Consider the following 24249-nt stretch of genomic DNA (forward strand, 5'->3'; position numbering starts at 1 on the left):
TATAAGCTCCCTTGAGGAGCTCATTTTTATAATCCCTTTGTTGAAATCTGAAATGCGTGTCTGATGGTTGTTCTTCAGTCTCCTCCAGAATCACTTACTGTATCCCCACTGATTTTGATATTGTCCAAAGGATGCTTCTGATCCGGCTGGGAGGAGTGAAAGCCTTTAAAACCAGATTAAGGGGACTTCCCGTTCTATAGACTAAAGTGAGAAAATAATCTGAATCTGGATCTTTTCCATGTTTTGTTTCTTTGAATTCATTTCGTTAATTCAATGGTGACTTTTTTATGGTGCGCCTTATGCTCTTTTTCCACTGTCACCACCGTGGTTTTGAGTGAATTCTGTGTTTTGTTTTGTTTGTAATTGTGTGACATTATTGTTATGGAGAAAAACATCTTTATTTTGGAGTCAAAACTAATGTTTCAGCACAGTCCAGCCCTGCTTGTGGTCAGTGGTTTAAATCATGTATTTTCTATTCACAATGTGCATCATATCCCCAGGCAATAAAAGCAAAATGCTGACCAAAGGTTTACTAGAAATGTCAACACATCTCGATACTGCGGCAGTGTCGTTTCCACTAATAATGGGTCAGCCTGGCGGATTTAAAAACTGCACCAGTGGTTTTGCATGCTTTGGCCCATTAACTACAAATTGCTAATACTTTACATTGCTGTCAACCATTTTCCAGTGAATACCCTTAAGTTTCTAGATTGATTTCCTACCTGCCAGGCAGCCATTAGTTTCAGTTAATTTCAATGTCCAAGAAAACCCAATTTGCTTAAGATAGGCCATCCATCACAGTGAATAACTTACCGCCTTTGTTTTTGTGTAAAAGTTAAGTATTAGAAACGTAATACAGCTGTAAACTTTTTTGAAAACATGTTCCAGGACTTTTTCACTGCACTCCCAGCTTTTTATAATGGTTGCAATTATCAAAGATACATGATCCGCTACTGGTCACCTTATTGGTTACCTATATCTCAGTGCTGCACCACATGAGATACTTGCTGTGTCAGCTCTTAGATGTTCCAATACCACATGACAATAACGAGAAAAACAATATAATGTGTTCATTGTAATGGATTACCTGTCCTGAGTGTCACATTTCATTGTACACTGTAATACATAAAAAGCTATGGCTGCCTGGATGACATCTGATTATTTAAAAGTAAGATATGGGGTTCCACCCACTAAGATTTTAGTGGTTAAAGGCGTAGAATTGTATTTAAATCATTTAAAAACAAACTGGAATTATCCACGGAAAATGAACAAATTAGTTTTAATGTTACGTCAAAGATGTCTATGTACTGTGTTGCAGAGATGTACTAAAGTTTGCAAAAGACACTGCCTGTCCTTTCTTGCAATACCTCTAAAGGACAGTGAGTCACTGCAGCATCCTGTCTGCCTCAGACAAAGAACACAGAACAGGAATTCTTGCTGTGTTTGGGCCCTGGCACCCTGGGGCTGACCCCGTCACGAGACCCTCTGCAGACGTCCTCTCAATGTTCTTCCACTTCACACCTGTCCTGCTACTTGAACACACTGTATGCGTTATCCCTGGAGCCAGAGTCCTGGCTGGAACTGATGTAAATGATGCATTTTCCTCTTGTCAAACACGCCTCCATCAGTCTAAATGGCTCTGGTGCTGGCCTGGCCATGTTTGCTGTGAGGCGGCTGAGCCTGATTAAATTTGCCCTCTTGCCTTGTTCAAGTTTTGGTTCATATCTTGGCCTCAACCTTTCCCCAGCATTCCCTTCTTTGGGTGGTCCATTACCTCTGTGGTAGCAGTGTAATTATCCAACTCTCCATCAGGGTTTGGAGTTCCCAGTCTGGTCGTTCTCCCAGCTCCCAGCTCCCACTCCAACTTGGGACTGACACCTACAAAGCTAAATAGGCTTACTAACTTGCAAATAGAATCCACAGGTAGCATCAATTAGTGGTAATATCCTTTTTGAATTTAATGTGGCAAATTCTTACTTTTTCAAGGAACATTTTGCAGGCATCACTAGAAAACCATGGCAAACCAATGTCAAGTAATGGGAGTCAGACATGCATTGAGGTTTTCAATGGAAAAGTTGGGTTTAGTTGAAAGATCTGTTAAGAGTTGGTCGGTATGTACGAGCCTCAGCTACTCTGTGTCATGCAGTGGCACTAACGCAGAAAGGCTTGTTTGTTGCAGAGCTGCTCATGCAGCGCTTGCAGTTCTGCGACTGGTCCCTTGAATGATGCTGACTTCTTTGCTGTTTTTCTTCTGTTTCTCATTTGATCTCTTTTACTGCATTAAAATTGTTTCCCTGGTGCCCTCATTATAAACTTCAAAAATACTTTTGATTGAAAAAAAAAAAAAAAAAAAACCAAGGCAGCAAATGAACTAGCAACCACACTTTCAGGATGTGCATAAGTTTGCTCTTTAAAATTTCTTTGGATTTCATCAGACTTCCCCTCAAAAAGTCAACATGTTATATCTTTAGAAAAATCCATAAATCTGTCTTGGAGTATGCTTACTCTGCTGTAGCTACGAAAATGCTCGGGGGTGCCGATCGGGTGGAGTGGAGTGTAAGCTCTACGGAGTCCATGCGAAAGCGAACGCGAGGGTTGTAAAAAGTGAAGCTCAATCGGACATCGCTGATTAGCAGGGTAATTCTCAGCCCTTCTCGCTGCATCTCTCCATTACAGCTGAAGCTACACATAAGTTTAAAGACAAATCTGAGCATCGGATTCAGGACACCTCAGTGCTGTTGTCAGCACTGTTACTTCTCTGGGCTTGACAGTAAGAGCTCTCCTTAAAAATTGCCTGAGGCGGCTCCATGCCTGGAGGGAATGATTCAACACTGCTGTCCCTAGCCATGACACAAAAGATGTCCACGCATTTCGACTCATCCATGGTTTATTCAGCAAGCCTCTAGCTCACTGCAGAGGCACGCTGTTGATTTCTTTTTTCTTTTTTTCTCGCAGATGAAAGGACAATAATATCTCCGCGGGATGTAGGAGTTCATTACACTCTGTACTTGTACTTGACACACTGTCAAAGTGTTTGACACTCATCTTCCGGTCAGGATATGGTTATGAATATTAACCCCGCAGACTGGTGCAGGAGTGGCTTTTGGTGACTACTTCAACAGTATCACTTTTAGAACGGTTGTTTTGCGTTTTCAGGACATGCTAAGACATTGCATCTATAAGATATCATGTCCGTAATTAATTCAATGCAATGCACTTCTTGTACATATTAGGAAAAGGACGACTGCACCCTGCAGTTTCTATCAGCTCTGAAGAGTCGATGATTGCTGCTCGCTATTTTACAACCTCTCCATACAAGTGAAGTTTGTCTTTACAAAGGCGTATCAGGCAAATGACACCACGTGTACTGTCATGTTGTGAGTTTTTCTTTGAACACATGCATGCTTCTGAAGCGGCAGTGTCTCATTCTCTCTCAGGGGCTCAGTCTCCACCTGACACACTGTTTGAAGGCCCCCTCTCTCTACTCATGTAAGGTTAAACCAGGCACTGATCTGGGTAATATTACACCTGGGAAGTCCAACTGTCTGCCGTCATGCTCAAATCTGCAGCTTTCTTGGGAACTGCCATTACCAATTACCAATGTTCTCTCAAATCATAGGTCTGGTGTTTATTTTATATGAATGGAGAAATCACATCCATATCCAGAATCCGGGCAGATAATGAGGAAATTGTTGCAGCTATCGAGGCTGTTGTAAACAAACTATTTGAAATAAAAGCTCTCGGCTCAAAACAACGCAGAATAGAAAAGGCTTGGCTTAAAAGGCGGACGTCTTGTAAAATCGTTATATTGAAGGGTAAAAATAAATGAAAATCTAGTCGTTATCTACCCACTCCAAAGTTGGCTTCAGTTTCACATTTCTGGACCATCACAGCAAAGCAGTGTTTCAGCATTCAAAACATTAGCGTTTTAAATCAAGTCCCCGTCTACTTCACTTGTTTAGGAAATTCTTTACACCAGCCTTTTCATTGTTCTTAGGGTGAACAGATAATGACTGAATTTTCATATTTGGTGAATTTATGCTTTGACCTGAACCGATCTGAACCAGTAAAATGATTTGGAATTTCCACCTCTGTTTTGTTTCATGTGCATCGCCTGACTGAGATATATTGGAGTCAATTTCACGCAATAAATTCTGCACTGGCTCAGAGATTTTTGCTTTGGATAATGGAGAGACCTGTAGGGGTCGTTAAAAATGTAAGATCCGCCCCAAACTTACGTTCTGAAACCTCGAAACAGTTCGTGTTTCTGAACGGATTCCGAGGACGCGCTCGAGTTTTAAATGTGATTGTGAAAAAAAACTTAAATTATTCAAACTTTGTGTGCTTTGATGTCTCATCAAACCGAAATTCCTCTCGACGTTATTCCAGCAATAAAAGACAGTCTGACAGTAAAGGTGACCCGAGGCCTATTGTTCTCCCACTGAAGTCAGATTAAAGCTTTATGTATATAGGGTGGAGGTGACCTAGCCTGGAGCTAAATGATCTGTGTGCATCCCTCAAGTGATTGTTATCCAGCAGTGAGAGGATCCTGTGGTTGAACTACGAGTTCCCTTAAAATTTTCAAACCCTGCCACTAAGCAGAGTAGCAGCTAACAAGGGACCTACAAATGAAGAATCCTCCCTGGTGTTTTGAAGCATTAATTCCTGCACTAATATGTGCAGCTAATGAGAAAAGGGGATGTGAGGAATAGCACGCTATATGCTGCTACAGCCAATCTGCCATTCTGCTAGGAGAAGCTGCCGACTGGGAGCGGCGCAGACTGAATCCTTAATGATGCAACACTCTGTTGCTGCATGCCATTACGACTATATCATTTTTAATGCTGTATCGCAAATAGAACTAGCCTGCTGCTCCCGCACAGCTGTTGTATGTGTGTGTCTGTCAGAGAGACTGTAAGCATAGCAGCATGCTATAAGTTCAGTCGGTTCCTTACTTTTTCATGCACACCAACCCCCAAAGGATTGTCAGAAGAAGGAAGGCAGGAGGCAAAGACAAAGCGCAGCCTTGAGGCAAAGCCGAGCGCGCCTCAGAAAAGAGCAATGGAAAAAGCTTCCCCTCACACATATTTTTCCCGCGCCTCTACCTTGGTATGGTGTAATGTAGATGGGCTGGGCATCGCACGAGTGATTTATTATCTTGGACCACAAGAGGCTGGCTCTTTGAAGTCAAAGACTGTGTGACGGAGCCACTCCTGAACCCTCCTGCCACGCTATTGTGTCTCACATAAAAAGGCTCTATGACCAACAGTCGAGAACCTTGATGACGACGGCACACGTCTTTCAACATTTCATTTGAATAACATCTTCAGTACAGGCTTGATTTGCTGATAGCACTTCAAAATGTGACACTGCTTCTGTAGTGCGACTCATTTCCAGCCAGATGTATCAGAGTTATCAGATTCATTTCCCTGTGCTGGCAGCATGCACGTTTTTGGTTCAAGTGTGTAATTTACGTTAGCAAGGGGAATGATGAGATGAAATTTGATTTGCAGCTTCGACACCTGACGTGAATAAAAACACAGGCATATTCTTTAACCCCCCCACCCTGCATACATTTCCAAGAGTAGGCTGTTGAAGCATGATAAGGAGGCGTAAACCAGGAGAGTAATGATTTTCCTCCATCTCGGATGTTCCTTGTCTTTTATGGCTGACCCTTAAAAATGTCACTACAGCCCAAGAGTCTATCAGTCATTTCAATCCACAACGTATAGATTATCTTATGGAGAGACGTCTCGCTTTCTCATAACGGTGCGGGAGAATTGGCTCCCCATTGAAGGAGGCGGGTGGCACCTTCAGATAAGGTGCACGCTGACTCGATTGACTGTTCGATTCAACCCTGTCCCCACACTTTTCCTTCATCCCCCCCCCCCCCCCCGTGTGCAGCCACCGGAGCTGTGTGCCATGCAAATATACTTCACACTGTATTTATTCTTCCCCATGCTCACCTAAATGCACGCTCACAAAATGGATAAAGAATGACTAATGGATAGAGAGAGGAGGCCAGACTGAGCAGATGGGGGGAAAGAGGGTGGGAAATACAAAGATAGAGAGATAATGCAGTGTTTGCTTGTATAATTTCTTGATAAATGGCCTGGAGTGGCATGTGTGGGCTCATTTGTTTACTGTCACCACCCTTTACTTATGTTAATTAAGACCTCTGCTCGCTCTGCCTGCAGGTACAACTCCTTCACTGCACTTTTGAATGTCAATGTGAAATGGTACCCTGGTTAATGCAAGGAGCGTACAATGAACGGAAAGTTCAGTGTGGATGGTGCGTGACACGAGATATGTCTGTGTTGCCTTTTCACATATTTACGTCACATTTGCCAACGTGGTGTCACGGCAATCACGAAACAGCCACAAAAATAAAATCTATAGGATTTGTGTCATGGGCACAAAATAAAAATTAAATAAAAATGTTGTCATGATGCTCCACATTTCTTTGACTGAATGAAGATTCCAGAGTTAGCATCAAGTCTTTGGTTAGTTTTTGCACAGCACAGTCGTCAGAATATCATTTTGGCATTTTACGTGGTGGATGGGATGGTGGTGGAGTTAAGCACTGAAGCCAGTGACTAAAGTAACGACTGTTAGGACAATTTCCCGCCAGGTTTGTTGCAAAAATTGAGTGGTTTTGACAAGACCTTGAGACACCACCAGCTATGTGTGTGGCAACAAAATAGGTATTTTAAAGCCACCTCTAACCAAGTGGATTACTTGCCTTAACCTAACCTGAGAATAAGTACAGCATTGTCACCACATAAAAGTGGAAACCGAGCCTAAAAAAGCTTAAAGCTACGTGCCATAAAGCTGTTTGCAGAAATTTACATTGCCGACATGTATTCTGCCGATTTGATTGTTTGGAAAAAAATAAATTTGAGAATCAGGAAAAGAAACAGTCACAAAATGAAATCTAAAGGTTTACCTAGGAAAAACAGTGTTTTTTTCAGTTTGTAAAACACTGATGAAAGTCATAAATACATTGTGGCCGTCTACACAAATCCTATAGATGCATGAATGCAATGAATTTCATCATCATCTCAATGATATATGGTCGCTTTTGCACTGAGGAGCTATCTTTATGGACTACTGTACACTTTAACTTTAGCTGACACTCTTACCTCCTGGTGACTTACAATGACAGATCAGGTAAGGGGTCAGTTGCTTGCTCAGGGATACTTGCTCGGGACACATGTCTGTCGATGGACATTGATTGGTGCAAGATTAAACCTGGAGCCTTCCGGCTACCCGTCTACCCACAAGGCTGCAAGATAAATTGTGTGTGAACAGCAGCTGAAAAAAAAATAGCATAGAGTAAAGTAACGACAAAATAGAGATTTCTTGTAAAATGTGCTGATTTTTAATTTTTTTTTAGACATGAATGTAGTTACCTTATCTACAGCTGATAAGGAAATGTCTTTGAGAGTACTTAGGCTTCCTGAGACCTCATCAGCTTTCAGTCTTCAACTGAGGCTTGACTTGGAAAGTAACTGTACATTTTCAACAGCAGCAGCAGCAGCAGCCCCTTCCCTCTGATCAGAAGGCACTCACGGGTGGTCAAGAGTTTAAAATCCTAATAATCTGCAGTAAGTAATACACTTAAGTATAAAACAAATTGTACACAAATGTATCTTAACAGTACCTAAGAGACATTTTACAAGACTGAAACATACAGTATGTGCATTTGCAAAAAGAGCAATAAGGAATGTGAAAATGAATCTCCCTCATGCTCCTACAACCAAGTCACATGTTGGTACTTTGGTATGATATTATTATCATCTTTTTGAGGCATTCATTAAAGAGCTTGTTGCTGTATCTCAGCTGTCTGTAGTGGATGTAAAGTTTCACAGGATTGTGATTATCATAGAGATCACAACTATCTTATCATCCAGCAACGGTAAACTACTTTCACAGTCTGCAAAAGGCTGTAAAACCGACTTGTATTTCCACGTCGGAATCAGACACATAAACTCAACTCAACAACTGGCACCTAAACCTGGCTGACTGGTGCCAAATGCTGACACACTGGAGGACATTTAACACTGAAAACATAAAAAAAACATAGAAAAAAACAAACCTTCAGTGCAGTGTGGTGTGGTGCAGAGAAGGTGGGCTTTTTAAAAGTAGACCTTCTACTCTGAAGCCAAAAAACTTTGTCAAGCATGTGTCTTTGAGACATTGTCATGCCTCAAAAAAGATTTTGTGGAGATCATTGAAAAAATACACAATATATAGCCCATGTTTCAAAACACATAAAAAACATTATCCTAACCACCAGGTTTTTTAAGATTTCTGACCTTACTGTCAACAACAGGCAACCAGTTACCTGGCGATGCTGAAGCTGTAAAAACCAGTTTGGAAAATCTTCAACTACACAGATATTTCCACCTGTGACAAAACATTGTTTTTACTGATGGATGAGATGATGACTTGCTTTAGTTGCTGCAAACATCCACATAGGTTTAGAGATGTTCATTGCTTATTTGTCGCAAGAAGGGTTTTTCTTGGCTATGCTAGCAGAACTCCTGGGATGACAATGTTGGCCTCGCAGGCAGTCCTTCACTTTGATCCACACTGAAATATCTCAACAACTGTCGAGTCGATTGCCATTATATTTGGTAAGGATCCAGAGGGTGAGTTCCAAGAGGGTGATCCCATGACTTCTCCTGTCCTGCATCGGATATTAAACACTTTCACTTATTCCTGTGAAATATCTCAACCTATATTTCATAGGTTGGCACAAAACTTGTATAGACATTCATGGCTGCTGTATAACTTGTAACCTCTGACTCTTCATTTAGGATCTGATATCTCTGTGGTTTTGAGTGACAATTAATGAAAAAAAAGCATGACATTTTATATGTTCCCCCAGGATAACTGTAAAAGCTTTTGTGAGGCCTAAACTTTCAGTTTCTGCAGCGACAGGTATGGTTGATACTCCTGGTGGTTGACAAACAAAGCATCAGAACATCATAAGCACCCGCACTGTTTAGTATTTTGCCAAGTTGGCTACGCCATAATGATAGTGTGATTTGGATTGACAAATGTGTTGCAATCCAGAGACTTGCTATTTTTCTTTGTTAGAGCTGATTTTCCATCATGACTTATTGTAGGGGATTCAGATCACCTGTGCACAGGTGGGGGGACTCCTGATTGAGGAGTGGAAGCAGCCTGGGGCATTTCCCTCCTGGCCAATCAGAGTGTGACAACACCCTGTTAGAAAGTATTAAGAAAGGTGGAAAGTGGCACGCCAGTGGCTTTCACCCTGATTCTGAATCGTCCCCGGCCCATTCTGAATTTTGCCCTGAATCACTACGAACCACATTTCCCCCTCAGATTGACAGCCAGAAGTTCTGGTGTATTTAGGCTTCATTTTGTTTTCTTGGTTGCCCACATCTTTCTTGAGAGACCTTTTGTTTGTTTGGGGAACCCTCTTAGGCCCAAACTCCTGTACACCTTCAGTTTACTCCATTTTATTCCCCTGGGGCTTATAGGAGGACAATTTTTTTTGTTTGCTATACCCAGAAGAGGCTGTTTTTTTTTTCGTCCAAGCAGTGGACATTGGGCATTCTCCTAGTTTTTTTTTTTTTTTTTTTTTTTTTTAAATCTTTATGTAGGTTCAGCTGGCCATACATACAGTCTCACAGAAATGGCCTTGGACTTTTTTTTATTTTTTATTCCTGTTGATACCTTGCAATATCAAGGTATCTCCACTGTGGTTGAATCACAGCAGCAAGTTTTGGTTACAGAAAATATAAAAAGTAAATGTTTGGTTACAGCATCAGGGAACCAAAAAAAACAGAGCTTTTTTGCACCAAAGTTCTGCACTCTCAAATAATTAAGAGAGTGAAGGCTAATGCAGTGACTTCTAAAGCAACTGGTGATCTAATGGAAAGACATTATATTACCTCACCACTGATTTTTTTTTTTTTTTTTCCATGTTTGTTGTGCAATCAAATATCTGAGTAAATATTGTGTTTTGGTTTTTATTTTTCCACTTGGACAGAATGGGTATTGTTAAACGTCTGTGGACAAACTGTGCAGCCAAGAACAGCATCTTTGTGGATCGGTTATCAGCAGCTTGTGAAAAAACAAGACTCTTTGGCAGCTTTTTTTGTAATTCGAACAAATGGGTACCACGCTGTCTGTTCTCTCTTCACTCTCTCTCTCTCTCTCTCTTTCTCAACACAAACAAAAAGCTTGCCATCACTCTCTATCGCAGATGCCACAAAAGTAATTCGAGAGAATATTGAAAATCAGGAGCTGAAATGGACGTAGACCAGAGAGGTTGAAGGGAAAAATGTGGCTACACTGAGAAAGTAAATTACAGCACCTCATCACAAACTGTGTCCTGGAATGCATTGAAGATACTGAACCAGCATAAGAGACTCTGAAGAGGGATTCATCTTTTTGGACAAAAGTCCGTCGTGATGCCGCCAGGCCCACCTTACTGTGGTACATGAATGCATCATTGTCCATCCTGCAGGATGGGTGCTGTGTATATTTTGAACCATAAGATTTTTTTTGTTCACAGTTGTGAGTTAAAGGTTTTTTTTGTTTGTTTTTTTTTTGAATGCCAATGCTAGCTGTGGGGTATGATGCCTGTATAGTGCTGAATTATTCTTTATTCAGCCCTGACATTTTCTTTCCTCTGTACAAACATCATTACAACTGAATTCTTTCGTGGCAGCACAGGGACAGAGCGGAAGGTTGAGAAATGTAGGCCACAACAGTGGAGCCTGTCCTTGTACAGAGGTGAGGTCAGCCATTCGAACTCCTACCAACTCAAATATCGCAGCCTGGCCCTTCACCTCAAAGTATGATGCTGCAGTTACTAAATGTAAAGCGTCTCCTCTAGGGGCGCCCGTCTATCGTGGCAGTATGAATAGTGAGTTGGGGGGTGGATTTAATGGGTTTGACACAGCCCAAATCCAGTATGTGACAAAGTGTTAAGACTTTCTTTTAAGTTACACAAGTATGGAAACCTATGTAAATAAAACTAACCCTAAACCCCTAACCAAGAATCTTTCGTGCCTAAACCTTTTCATTCCAAAACAAACGCCGGCCCCAAAGTCATATGTGAAATGTTTATCAGCAAGACTCCAGATGCATTATTTGACTTCATGAGTGTGAGAAAGTGTTGGACAGTTGCCAGAATATATCCTTCTGTTTCAACCAAAGTGCTGAAATAAATACTGGCAATGTATGTCACTCATATTTGGAAACTTCAGATCACATTGCTGTGTGAGTGGGCTCGCATCCCCCTCTTCCACCTCCTGATGAGGAGGTCAGCTCAAATAATCTCAACATGATACGGAATGTATTGTAGAAACGATGATATGATCTGTAGGCAACATGGAAAACAAGTGTCTTTGATTTTCAGCATTTTTATTCATATTTATGCCAGCTGGGTTGCATGTTGAATACCATACAGCCAAGTGCTACAGTCACACTGGCTTCCAGTTGACTTGTGGCCTAAGACCATCTTGCCTCTTTAAGAATATACCGCTTGCTGACAATGCTGATCAAAGAAATGTATGTGAGTTGAGAACTCAGACATTATTATAATTACAGTATCAGGCACAACAGCAACCATACAAACACACAACAGTCACTGAAATGTCATGTTTCGTGGGTGGTTCCAACCAACATTTAAATGGTATCTGTTCGACTTTTGATCTTTGCTGTCATTCGCATTAGAACAGTCAGTATGCACACAGTTGCATTTTGGAGCCAGATGTCAGAAGCTCACATATTGCAAAACTGTTCCTGCCAAATAGCGATAAAAGTTTGCCACGGTTGGTAATCTTTCCTCTAGAACCAAAGTCACGCTGTAACCAGCGTTATCTCCCCTGTGCATTTTTGTTATCTCATTTTCCACTCAAGGAATTGAGTTTCCTTTTTGCGGATCCACTCACAGCTGTTTGTCCCTATTACAAAACCTTCTGAATGCAGGGCCATGGAGTGCACTTGTTTTTTATAGGTTTAGGGGAAAAGAGGTGATTGGCCCTGTTTGATGCAAGCCTTTATACACAATGTTTTCAACTGTACTGCAGTTGCATTATTGCCATCGAGCAATAAAAGCTGTGAGCGCACTGTGAGCGACTGATGGATGAAGAAAAAATAAACACAGAATGGAAAATGAAAAATATATTGCAGCACAAATTTAGGAATGTGCAAAAAGCCAACAGAGATGGAACATTTCACAGGCGCACAAAGAAGAAAAAAAAAAAATGTTAATCATGACTGAAGTTCTAGAGGGGGAGGTGGCGAACAGGAGGACGGATGAGCGATGAGCTCGAATGGCAGGTGAAGGATTGGTCAAGGGTTAGAGACAACAACAAAACAATGCAATGAGCCTTCAGAGCACACTACCATCAGACTGTGAAGTGCAGAAGCAGTTAAGGAGCTCTGTCAAATCATGGCTCTTTCTTAATACTCACCTGCCACAATTACTGAACACATACTGCATATAGATAAGATTTGCTGTCTCTATTTGAAATGTATTTGTATTAAAAAATGCTGAATGTCACACATGTATGGAAATTGTACTGGAGATACAAAATGACTAATTACTAACTGACTCTCTAAAGCGAGGCCTGCAGACAGAGCGAGGGGCCCGAGGAGAAGTGCCTGTCCAGCATGTCCTTTATTTTATTTTCTTGTTGCGCTGGTTCTTTGCTGCTCTGTATTCCTCTCTATTTTATGCTTTGTGAGCTTCCCCCAGTGTGTCCCCCCTTGCCTGAGCTCTTTGGTAAACCATGGTTTGTTGCTGTAGCACGCATGAATGCAAATAAGCATTCTGCACCGTTTTCCAACCTTGCTCTATTTTTGAGGTTGCAATGAATTATTATACACCTCAAAGCAGGTCACTGTTTACTCCTATACAATATACAGACACACATGAGATGGAAGCTCACGTGGATTAATTCCATGTTCACGCACTCAAGCGGCAGGGTCAATGTAGACGTGGCATTCATCTCTCAGTGTGTTCGCCTCGTGTCCATTTTAGTTGGACGCGTTAGTGTAACTGGATGTGTGATGATTATATTACTACAAATGACTATTACTACAAACATGCTTCTTGGTCATATTTGTACACGATAGAGAATAATACAAAATAAACATTTACTATCATTCTATTTTGGTCTTGTTTTTGTCCTAATTTTTATCCATCATTTAGTCATCCCCTCCCCTGTTTTTGACTCTTAATAAGCTGCTCTTTATTCTGAATTTACCCAGTAGGAGTTCAATTAAGTCTTTAACTTATTCACAATTTACAAGATACTGTAAACATAAAATATAAAAAATACAGTGGCATGTTTCCATTTATACTGCAGTTGCAGACCTTGTGTATTTTGGATTCATCCATCACATTTAACACCGTGTTTCTGAAGTTGAAAGCAGATTGAGGACAGATATTCACATTCCTTTTTTGCACAAAAAGTCAGCCTTGTATTTTCATTTTGTATAAAAGACCTGCAGCAGGTCTGCTGGTGTGCAGCGATCCTGGCTGTCACAACATTTAATGTGGTCAAAGCTATTAAACCAAAGGTCAGTGGATTTGTGGGTTTTGAGGAAGGCTTGCTTCAAAGAAATTTGCAGTCCAAGTCTGGACCTGGAACATAACAAGTGCATTTAGGGACTTTGCCTATCTCTGTGTGTGGGAGGAGCAGGCCGGGGAGCCTGTAGCACCTAAGGGGGGGGACATTATTTAAGGAGTTCGTGCTGTGAAACCCAGAATGTAGATGAGAGGACTGTCACAGACCAAAATGAGTGGATTTCATCGGTGCTTGTATAGCAGCTTCTTTGATTCTCCAAACCTGTCTTGTCTTGTCTTTTCTTTTCTTTTCTGTATATTGTACTGTCTTTATTAGATCAAACCCTGCAAGCTGTGTATGGCTATCTTTGTTCATGCAATGGCTGTTTGTGTGTTTTTGCATTTTGTCATTGCATCCTGTATAGTTTTCATCATTGGGAGCAGAGTCAGCCATTCCCGTGTGGAATTTTAGATCAGGAGATTCATGGGAAATGATGCAGCTTGTAATCCACCATAACTGTTTGCAATTTTATCTGACTGATATCAGCCTCACTGTTATTTACTGTGAGGCCGCCACAGGAAATGCAACCCATTTGTCACTGAGGTTAGCCTCGACTGCGGTTGTGAAATAATATACTGTGTGTTTTTGTATAGAGCCCACACCTGTGAAACTTGACTGTTTTTTTTTTCCTTGCTGGCATCTGGGATACATTCCTTGTTCAGTTCATTAGACTAAATGTACAAGCCCCCAGCTGAGGACTGCTAGCTGTAAGACTGAGCTAAATTGGGAACTGTAGCTACAGTCAGTAGTTGTTGTTCCCCGTATTATCATTGAAGTATGGATTCAACAGGTGGCCAAATCTGACTTATTGCACATTTTCTTTTTATTTTAAATGTTAAATTTTAAATCTAGCAACCAAGTGTGCTATTCATAGTAAAAAAAGGGGAAAAAAGATAATCTTAACTTCACTGCCAGCATCATCAGTTTTTGATGGTGGCATCAGCAGATGCTTTGGTGCAACAAAACAGTTATTTGGGACTGTTACGTGTTGTCCAATACAATATGTTACTTTTTTTTTTTTTTTTAACCCAGTTCTGTGTCTTGTATGTGTGATTGTTCTGTGTTGCTTGAATACGTATGGGAATGTTAATAACAGGGGTCATTGACTCAAATCGTTACCACCCAGCTCAGCTGGCTCTGATGTTAGCAGACTGAATTGATAGAGTTCTGGTTCAAGAGGATTCACTAGGCTGTTCTTCAGTCATGCACTGAATGCTAAAGGCTGTATTTATTAGCCATAGTGAGCGAGATGTACAAGAACAACTCTCACTGCCTCTATATGCATTTTATTCAACTTGTTTAAATGGACACTGCAGACAGGTGCTTTCCGTTGGAGAGAAGAGAGAGGCTACAAGAAGATGGAGTGTTTCCTTACACACTCCTGACAGATTATAGAGCGGGCGGAGAAAAGTGGTGTCAACACGCTTCTCGTGTGATTGACACGTTTTGGCTGGGAGTCAAAGCATTTAAAGATTACAGGGGTGTAGGTACTTTAAAGAATTAACAGAAGATGCCATCGGGACATTCTGTCCATAAACCGAGAGAGAAGATACACCCAACACGAGACGCTGAGAGCTTTTCCAAACAAACAGATGAGCTCTGGTCTGGATTAGATATACACCAGCAGTGTTCACACCATTCTGGCAGCTACTGGGGGAATATAATCATTCAGCATATTAGTCAGTACAGCTGCCGATAACTTCACCGTAAATAGTTCTTAACTGATGCATTTCGGAAAGTTAAAGTGTAAAGGTTTCATCCACTAGGCAAATAAGGTGTACATTTATTAATTATACAAAAATTAAGGACTGTAGTTTATATCCATGATAACAACTTTAGTGACCCCCTGCGCCGCCATCAGGTCAACATTTCAGTGTGTTATTAATGACCATATACCTACAGTCATAAAGACAATACCATCCTCAGCTATACTCTGCATCAAGCGCAAACTAAGATGGTAGACATGGTAACAATAGAAATGCTAAATATCAGAATGTTAGCTTTGTCATGCGCATGTTCTTGTGCTGGTGTGTAAGCCCTGCCATCCTTGATTAATGCCTTGCAGAGCTGTTAGCGTAGCTGTAGACACACAGTCTTGTTGTGCGTTGGCAAGATTTATCCTGCATATTAATGGTATCCTCGATTTTCTCTAGTCTGACCTTGCAAAAAAGAAAACCTGATGTTTCTGGTGTTCCAATTAAGAAAGACATTTGTCAGTTTGACTTTTTTTCATCTGTGTGCAGCTAATGGGATTCTGTTATTCATTTCCTGAGTTGCTCATTGAGTTTGAGTGCTGAATAAGTTTATGATTCATTTAATAAACAGAACAGAAATACGTTTTCTCAGGTCGCCTTTGTAATGTTTTGCTATCTAATTACTTTAGTAATCAGTCGCCAATCAGCGTGTCTATGCGGCACCACAAAATTATCATTTATTCTCTGACATTGCTGATCTCAGGCAAATCCCAGCACTAATCTGCCCCTTTTGAGCTCTCCTTCACTCTCAGAATATGACAAGAGGGCAGTCCCACATGCTGACTGCAAAAGTGGCTCCAGCCTTTGTAAATCTGGCACTAATTACACACAGATTGTGAGCATAAATTGAACGCATGTAAATCTAGAGCTGAATATTTATCAGAGGCATGTGGCAAGTGTGAGAGATGCTCTTTTATGTTCCGCGGTGCTACCTTTTGGTTTCTATCAATTAGAGGAGAATCAATGTGAGCCCTCCCTTCCAATTAAGAAAAGAAATGAGTAAGGATATGGCTTTTCCCCATGCAAATGCAACAGTATTTGCATTTCGTCCACCCAAATTTGCATTTATAGTGTTTCAGTGAGCTTGTTTAGTTGTTGTTGTTTTTAATCTTCTGGGATATTTAGTTTAAAGGAGAGCTCATTAAACTTGTGTAAATTCTTGTAATAATGCAGTTGGCCTTTTTATCAATGTGAACAAGAGTGAGGGGGGAAAGCACTTCTAGACTCAAAGTTTTGATGCAGTAAAGTGTACGCAGGCCCATCAAAACTGGAGAGTCTCCAGAATTAGTGAGATTTATGACAATAATTTGGCTGATACAACCATAGACACACTGGACGTAAATAACAGCTGGAATGATTAATTTACTCCAAAAAGTGACACACTGAGTGGAGTGCGTGCAGAATGACAAGTAGGCTGGTGAATATATCGAGTCAGATTTCATTATCAGTGGAATTACTCTCTCCTCTGTTATTACAAGTGTGATAAAGACCAGCCACAGGGCTGCTGAACTCATCCACCGCACTTCTGCACCGCCATACTTTGTAATCAGATGGCTAAATTACATTAGTGTGGGTAACTGCGTTGTGTTTAGTAAAGATGAATAAAATGGCGTTGGAAAAACAGAAGTAAATGATGCTTCATTTTATGAAAGATCTACCAGATATGAGAAAGTTTCATTTACACAATTGTTTTGAATTGAACTCCAAATCAAGTGAAATCATGACCAAGTGGGATTTGTTTGCGAAGCCAATTTAGTGCTGAAAGTCCTGGCAGGAGTACATGCTGCAAATAACTCTCATCCAAAAGGTTGATTTGGTTTTTGTTTTTTTTTTTTTTTTTTTTTCCACGTCATACAGTAGGTGGGGGTTAATTGATGTAGAGCAAAATATTCCTCTCTGGCAGCTGTGTGTGTGTGTGTGTCTGTGTGTCTGTGTGTCTGTGTGTGTCTGTGTGTTGACAGCCAAAAATATCAACAGTTATAAGATAATTAGAAATTGGTAAACCCATAACTTTCAATTTAATTGCACTGGCTGGAAAATATCCTTTTTCATATTTTTATTGGATGTAAATCTTTTTTCTAAATCGTGCATATTTTAGTGGTCTATTCTGTTAAATGTGAAATAATAAAACTGTTCTGTCACCTCAACTGAAATTCTGTCTTAATTCATAGTTTCAGTTTTGCAGCTCCAGACTGCTCTGTCACTTTGCTTCAGAGTCACACTGTCGGAGAATTCCTTTCTCTCAGCTATTTAATTCTGTTTTTTTTTTTTCAATTACACTTTATAGTTTAATAATTTCTGGGTTCCTATTGGGACATATTTGTGAGAACTAGAAGGAAATTACACTACATAATCCTACATAATTCAAACTGGTGTAACAATGCCAATACTTTAAAAATGAATAATGACACAATAGACTTACTTAAAAATACACTCTGAAATGAAGTTGTTAAAACACCTCTTAATTTCAAATATATCTAAGTCATTATATGAGTATAGTGTACATTATCATTTTGCAAAGTCCGGAAAGAAGGATTTTCCTCTTAGCTTCTGCTCTACAATAGTCATTTCTGCTTTTATATTCTATCATATCATCAGAACATAAAGAATTAAGGGACACAAATATAGCTTAAACAGACAATAGACTTTCCTAGGTTTGTTGAACAACAAAATATAGAGAAATTTTTCACACTGTGTTTTTGCCAACTTTTTGGGATGCATGATTGACTAATAGCTTAGTGTTTAGTGGCAGTACAGTACCACTTGTGCAGGGCATTGAAATGTACCCCCATTTTATGATCCAAGTCTAGTTTATGAATAAAGCATTCATTAGTTCACACCCTTTTCATTGTTTCAGTGTTCATATAGCAGTCTGTCCTCATTAGAAAAAACACAATGATGCAACTTAAGAAACTGAAGAAGCAACAAAGTAGTTTACCTGCCTTAACCTAACCAAACAGCAAGCTTGTGAAGACGAACGGTCTGCTACGCCTGTCGCTGGTACACTCTAACGGTCAGTGTTTTGGGAAGGGTGGCAAAAAATCATCAAGGAAGTCACTTGCAATCGACCTGTTCAGGGTGTCCACGTATGAGGATGTGTGGGCTATAAAAATGAGGAGCTAGAGATAAGAAGTTGTGCCATGGCAGTCTGTCGTTTTGCCCTTTGTCATGTCACGCAACTGTTATATGGAATTGTGGCACAATTACACAGTTCAGTCCATCATAACAATGCAGTGCAGTTTTATACAAGTCCTCAAATTGATCAGGGTTTAGACACTGTATCAACCAGACACCAAGCATTCAGAGGGCCTTCATTTCTCCAGGGTACGAGGAGAAATTTTAATTAGTGTAACTGTAATAATTATTACGCTATTTGTTATTTTTAATCCCCTCCTGAGCGACTGTGTTTGTTTTTTCCACCTCAGTACTGGTACTAATTTCAGCTCCAGTCCCCTGTTGTTTTCATGTGCCCTTGAAGGTGGTTCAATAACCTGAGACCAGTCCACAGAGACTCCTCTGCGTTTCATTTCATTTGCCCATAATTTGGGTGTCAATCATAGGCCGGCATTTCCTGACTGCCAAAGAGCGTTGTGTCTGTGTGCATGAAGACAGGCTGACATTATAGCTTTTGGAGCAGTCACTTCCTAATTTAACTGCTCAGACAAGACATCTCCAGCTTTTACTCCCTGGGAACCATTAAACTGAAGACAAAGGTCCTTCAGGAGAGGTAGATGCTGTGATTGGTCGTGGGAATGAAGCTTATTGCGTATGCAGAATAAGCAATAAGAGTTGGTAAAACTTCTTCACATTTTCACTTACTAACCGTCATTAGTGTCTTCATTTGGGGACAGAGGGAATTCTGTTCTGGCTTCTATAATAACAATGGACTTTCTCAGCTATTATTGTTGCGCGTTAATTCATTCCAGTAATTCAATTTCCTGTTTTAATTAAACGTGTCTAGTTGTGCCACGCAAAGGCATTTTAAAAGGCCCCTGATACACAATTCATGAGCACTGATTTAATCTGTGGCTTATAGTTGGATCCCTCAGCTTGACATTTTAATTCAAATTAATCTGTGAATGGTCTTATGACTAAACCATGACTGTGACTAACTTGTGCTCACAGGATGCACACATGTACTTGTACCTAATTGTGAGGACAGTCACTGAAATGATGCTACCCCTAGCCCCTTACGCAAACCTTAACCATCAGAATAAAACCCAAACGTAATTCTAACCTAAGTCTCAACTAACCACTAACCATGTCCTTTCTTTGTTGGTTAAAATTTCCAGTCCTCACCACGTGGCAATTCCAAGTGTGCAGACACACACAGAAAATCCACATCGCTGAATAATAGAAAAGACTGAAATCTTCCAATACTTTATCACCCTTGTTCGCCTGTAATTCCGTCTGGAGCCGGCTCGACAGATGAAGTTTCAACCCCGACAGTTAAGCTACAGTAAGTGACAGTGACATTGACTGCAGGCTTAGCCTTCCATAAATCCAACAGAAATGAATGTAACAAAAGCAGAGCCGCAGCCGAGGCAGCAGAATAAGAATAAAATCCGATGCGGATGTCTCTATATGAAGCATATTGATGTGCTGTAGTTAATCTCTGGCAGCTTGCCATGGGAAAAAAAAGCACAGGCTCTGAACTAATGTACACCTGGGGGAATATATCAATGTTGGCAATGACAGCCTCATTTATTTATTTATTTATTTTTTTATGGGATTGAATTGAAGGAAAATAATGCCACGACCACTGAGTCCCTAGGTACATCTCATTAAGGGCTGTCTTCTCTTAAAGTTCTTTAAGCTGGGCCCCAAATGATTCAGCAGATTCTTTTGTTTGTTGCACAGAGGAGCTCAGATGGCTTTGTATACGAAGTGATTCACTCCTCAGTCTATACTGATTACTTTGATTCACACTGTTAAACAAACAATACCATGCTTAAACAGAAAGGAAGAGCAGAAGAAAGAGACGATCAGCGAAAAACTCATGTCGTTAGCTTGGTTGTTCCTCAAGTGAGACATGTTTCACATAAATAAAACCCATTCTTCAATAAAAGCAAATGAAAAGAGCTTCGATAAATCTCTTGAGTGAGCGTGACGCTGCATGTAGTTGCTGTGATTTGTGCCCTTGGATGTTTTTGTTAATTAACTTCCCTCCTTGTACATCCAGTATCACCTGCAGTACATCTTGCCGTGTCACCAGCCCGATATGAAAGCCATTCATCTTCTGACCAGGACAACAAGAGGCGAGGTCAATACAGCTAATAAAATAGCACTGGCATTGTTGTTTGCAGATTAGACGAACGGCACATGACAATAGAAGAATATTACGGCGGACTGTCACATTAATATTTGTCAATTGGTATCCCAGAGGGAACGAACGGAGATTAAACAAGTGATGCAATGAAGGTGAAATATCTGGAGTAGCCCTGTGGAATGAATTATGAAGGAGCCCTTATTTTCCCAGGATAAAGACAAACTAAGCTTCAAAACTGATAATGGCACCACTAGATGATGATGATGATGATGATGATGATGATGATGATGATGATGATGATGATGATGATGATGATGATGATGATGATGATGATGATGATGATGATGATGATGATGATGATGATGATGATGATGATGATGATGATGATGATGATGATGATGATGATGATGATGATGATGATGATGATGATGATGATGATGATGATGATGATGATTTATTATTTATTATTATTCAGTCTACGGTCCATCACTCTGTTCAATGACAATTGACAGCTAACAGTATTTTCAGTATTATATCAGTATTATCCTGCTACGTGAGGTTCAGGTCCTCGGAAAATTGAATTCAGGCAAATAAAATTATAAACAATCGTGTCAGACTCTTTCCTGTTGTGGCCCTGCTTTTTGATGTTGTTAATGGAACTTGTTGCATGGGTATATTTTTAATCAGCCCCCCACCCGTGTGTGTGTGTGTGTGTGTGTGTGTGTGCGTGCGCGCTTCTCTGTGGAGAATGTTTGTTCACAACACTGTTTTCACCAGATGAAGGGGGACAGCTTCCCTGTGCTCACTTTTAATGTGAAGCCAAGCATCATGTTGTGATATCACAATTAGTATGAAAGCCATTCATGGCCCAGTATGGTCCAGTACACTTGGAGGCTTCGGGGGAATTGACTTTCCAGCAAAGGAGACATCTTGTGTAGTTAAACTTCTGAAATGAGAAACATTTGGATATTCATACATATAACAACATTTCTACAATATATATCAAGTCATACTATATCACATTGACGTTTATATACTGTATACGAGTATAGCTTTTATATCAGGAAGAGGAGGGGATTGTGACGGCATGACAGCTGTCAAGTGATGGACCATGACTGTCAGACGACTGACAACTGTATGAAAGATGGCGTTTCAACATTTGCAAGAATGAAACCACTGAATATTCTCAACGTGACGTCGACATTTCAACTATTTTCATACTGGTGATATAGTTTGATCTAGTTTTTGGCTATAAACTTAATGTGACTAACATTAAAGAAGTGCTTGTCCAGTTTTATACATTTTGTAAAGAGAACAAAAGGAACTAAGGGGAAATGTGTAAAACTCAATGAATGCCATCTTAAAAGGTGTTTTTAAAATGACGAAAATATGACGGTTTTAAAGGTTTTAAAACCATAACAGATGCACCGGGTGTAACAGGTGACATACCCTGACGTGTCCCACATTAATGCCCACATTTATAGTAATGTAGCTGCTGTATGCATGCAGTTTGGCCCTTCTTAATAGCACAAAGGCGACATTTGCCAGATATTATTTGATGTACTTGCACATGTGATACCTGTTGCATACAGGTCTGATTGTTTTCTGTAGGCAGTATAAGTAGTCAGGTCACATACTGGTCTGGTCTGAGGTTTTATTGATGTTGACTGAAGGACAGTCCCTCACAGGTGAAAGGGTCCAAAGCAGTTAGAACTTAAATGAAATGAATTGACCACCAGCACTAACTGGACATCTGCATAATGGCAATCATGACACTGAAATGGTCTTACTCTTATGCCTGAGTACCTGACTTTCAGCTTGGACCTTCTGCTGTGTTGTCTGACATGCTTTAACTGCTTTACGAGTGACAGTAGTTTTAATTCATTACTGATTTTCTGAACTGCCACTTGCCTTTCATTCGGCAATTACGCCAATCTTTGTTTACAACACTTCAGCAACAAAAATGGATGACAGAGTTTAGTTTTAAGAGCCTTATTAAAAATCTGTGTCTCCGACAGTGATCAAGCTCCAGGCCAAAGCATTAATTCAAGTTGTTTCCACGGGTTGTTTCAAGTCTCAGAGCTTTCTTGACTAATGTTTATCTCTTCCTATCAGTGCAAGCAGAGAACATCACTTCAAATGTACAAGTTCAACCCTTAAGGTGAATGGGATGTGCCGGGGAGAGTATAGAGAACAGTGGCAACAGCTGTATGGGCCATTCACAAAAGCAAAATAACAAAGCTTGTCTATGATTTATATGGAAATCAGCACAATGGCTGGACTTTGCAACAAGAAATGAAAATGGAATCCTGGTGCTGATATAAAAAAATCAATTACTTTTGTTTTGGTTAGGTGAGGCTGAATCACACATGAAAACCTCCTCTCTTCTGAGTACAGGGAAGGAAATGATGAAAGGTAAAAAACATAAAAAGCAAGCCCCATCTTGTTGCTTTATTTCTTCAGCTGTGTATTGCAGAGGGTCCTAATCGAGTCCCATGCTACCGTTTGAGTAGATGCTGCTGCTGCTGCTGCTGCTTTCATTTCACTCCAGAACCAAATGTGCCTGAAAGATTAATGGCATTCAGCTAAACTTGGCTAGTGGACGTTCAAAACAAGCTTGTTCGTTTCATCTTAAGCGCAAAAGATAGCAATAAAATAAGAGTAAACAGAATCATCTTCTGCAACCTTGTGGCTGTACTTTCAAGGACAACACAAACTTTGAATTCCCTTTGAGACATAATGTAATGTTTCCAAAGGCCTTGCCTCACTGGATCATTAGGAGTTTTGATAAATGCTTTCTGCAGGGATATTGACCTGGCCATAGGACACTAGATGTCACAGCTAAGCTCATGTCTTATTTACAAATATCGCTGAAGAGTAATGGAATAAACTGATTAATGCAAACATTACCACAGAATAAGGATTCACAGAAACACGAAAAACATCAGTTTTAGGCTCTGGAGTCAATCACATGGTGACATTTATTGATTTGTTAAACCCCAGAACAGCTCAGCAAATATAATAGGCACTGCTGGCATCAATCTTTGGATTTGTCCACCTGCTGAACCTGTATTCATATGGCTGTATTAAGAGACACATAGGGATATGTGCTTTTTTTTTTTTTTTTAAGCCTTTACAAAATCAAAATGAGCACATGCGTTTCTTATCACTACCGAGTGTAAGTTTCAACTCTGTGGATGCAGTGAACACAGCATTTCCATTGCTGGGTCCTTCACGAAGGTGAAAACTGGAAAAAAAAAAAAAAAAAGCCCAAAAATCAAAAACCGAAGCTCCGGAGAAAATGATAACTTTCTTTTGGCATGACAGCAGACTGTTGGCATACCATCCAAAGTTGGAACCAGCCATCACTGTGATAGCCTGTTATGCTTGTCTATGACTCAAAGGCTAGCCACGATAATGTCACTGATTTGAAAAAAACACAGACAAATCATTGAATTCAGATGTGTAGATGCATTGCTTTTCATAATTGGTTGGGAAATGTGTGGGACAAAACTGAATAATGTATATGTCATATGTCTGAATACAAAAACAGTTCTTTTAATTGTCTACTATCTTGCCTATTTTCTCACATACAATCATGCAA

The sequence above is a fragment of the Acanthopagrus latus genome, chromosome 19 (genome assembly GCF_904848185.1).
Source record: "Acanthopagrus latus isolate v.2019 chromosome 19, fAcaLat1.1, whole genome shotgun sequence".
NCBI lineage: Eukaryota > Metazoa > Chordata > Actinopteri > Spariformes > Sparidae > Acanthopagrus > Acanthopagrus latus.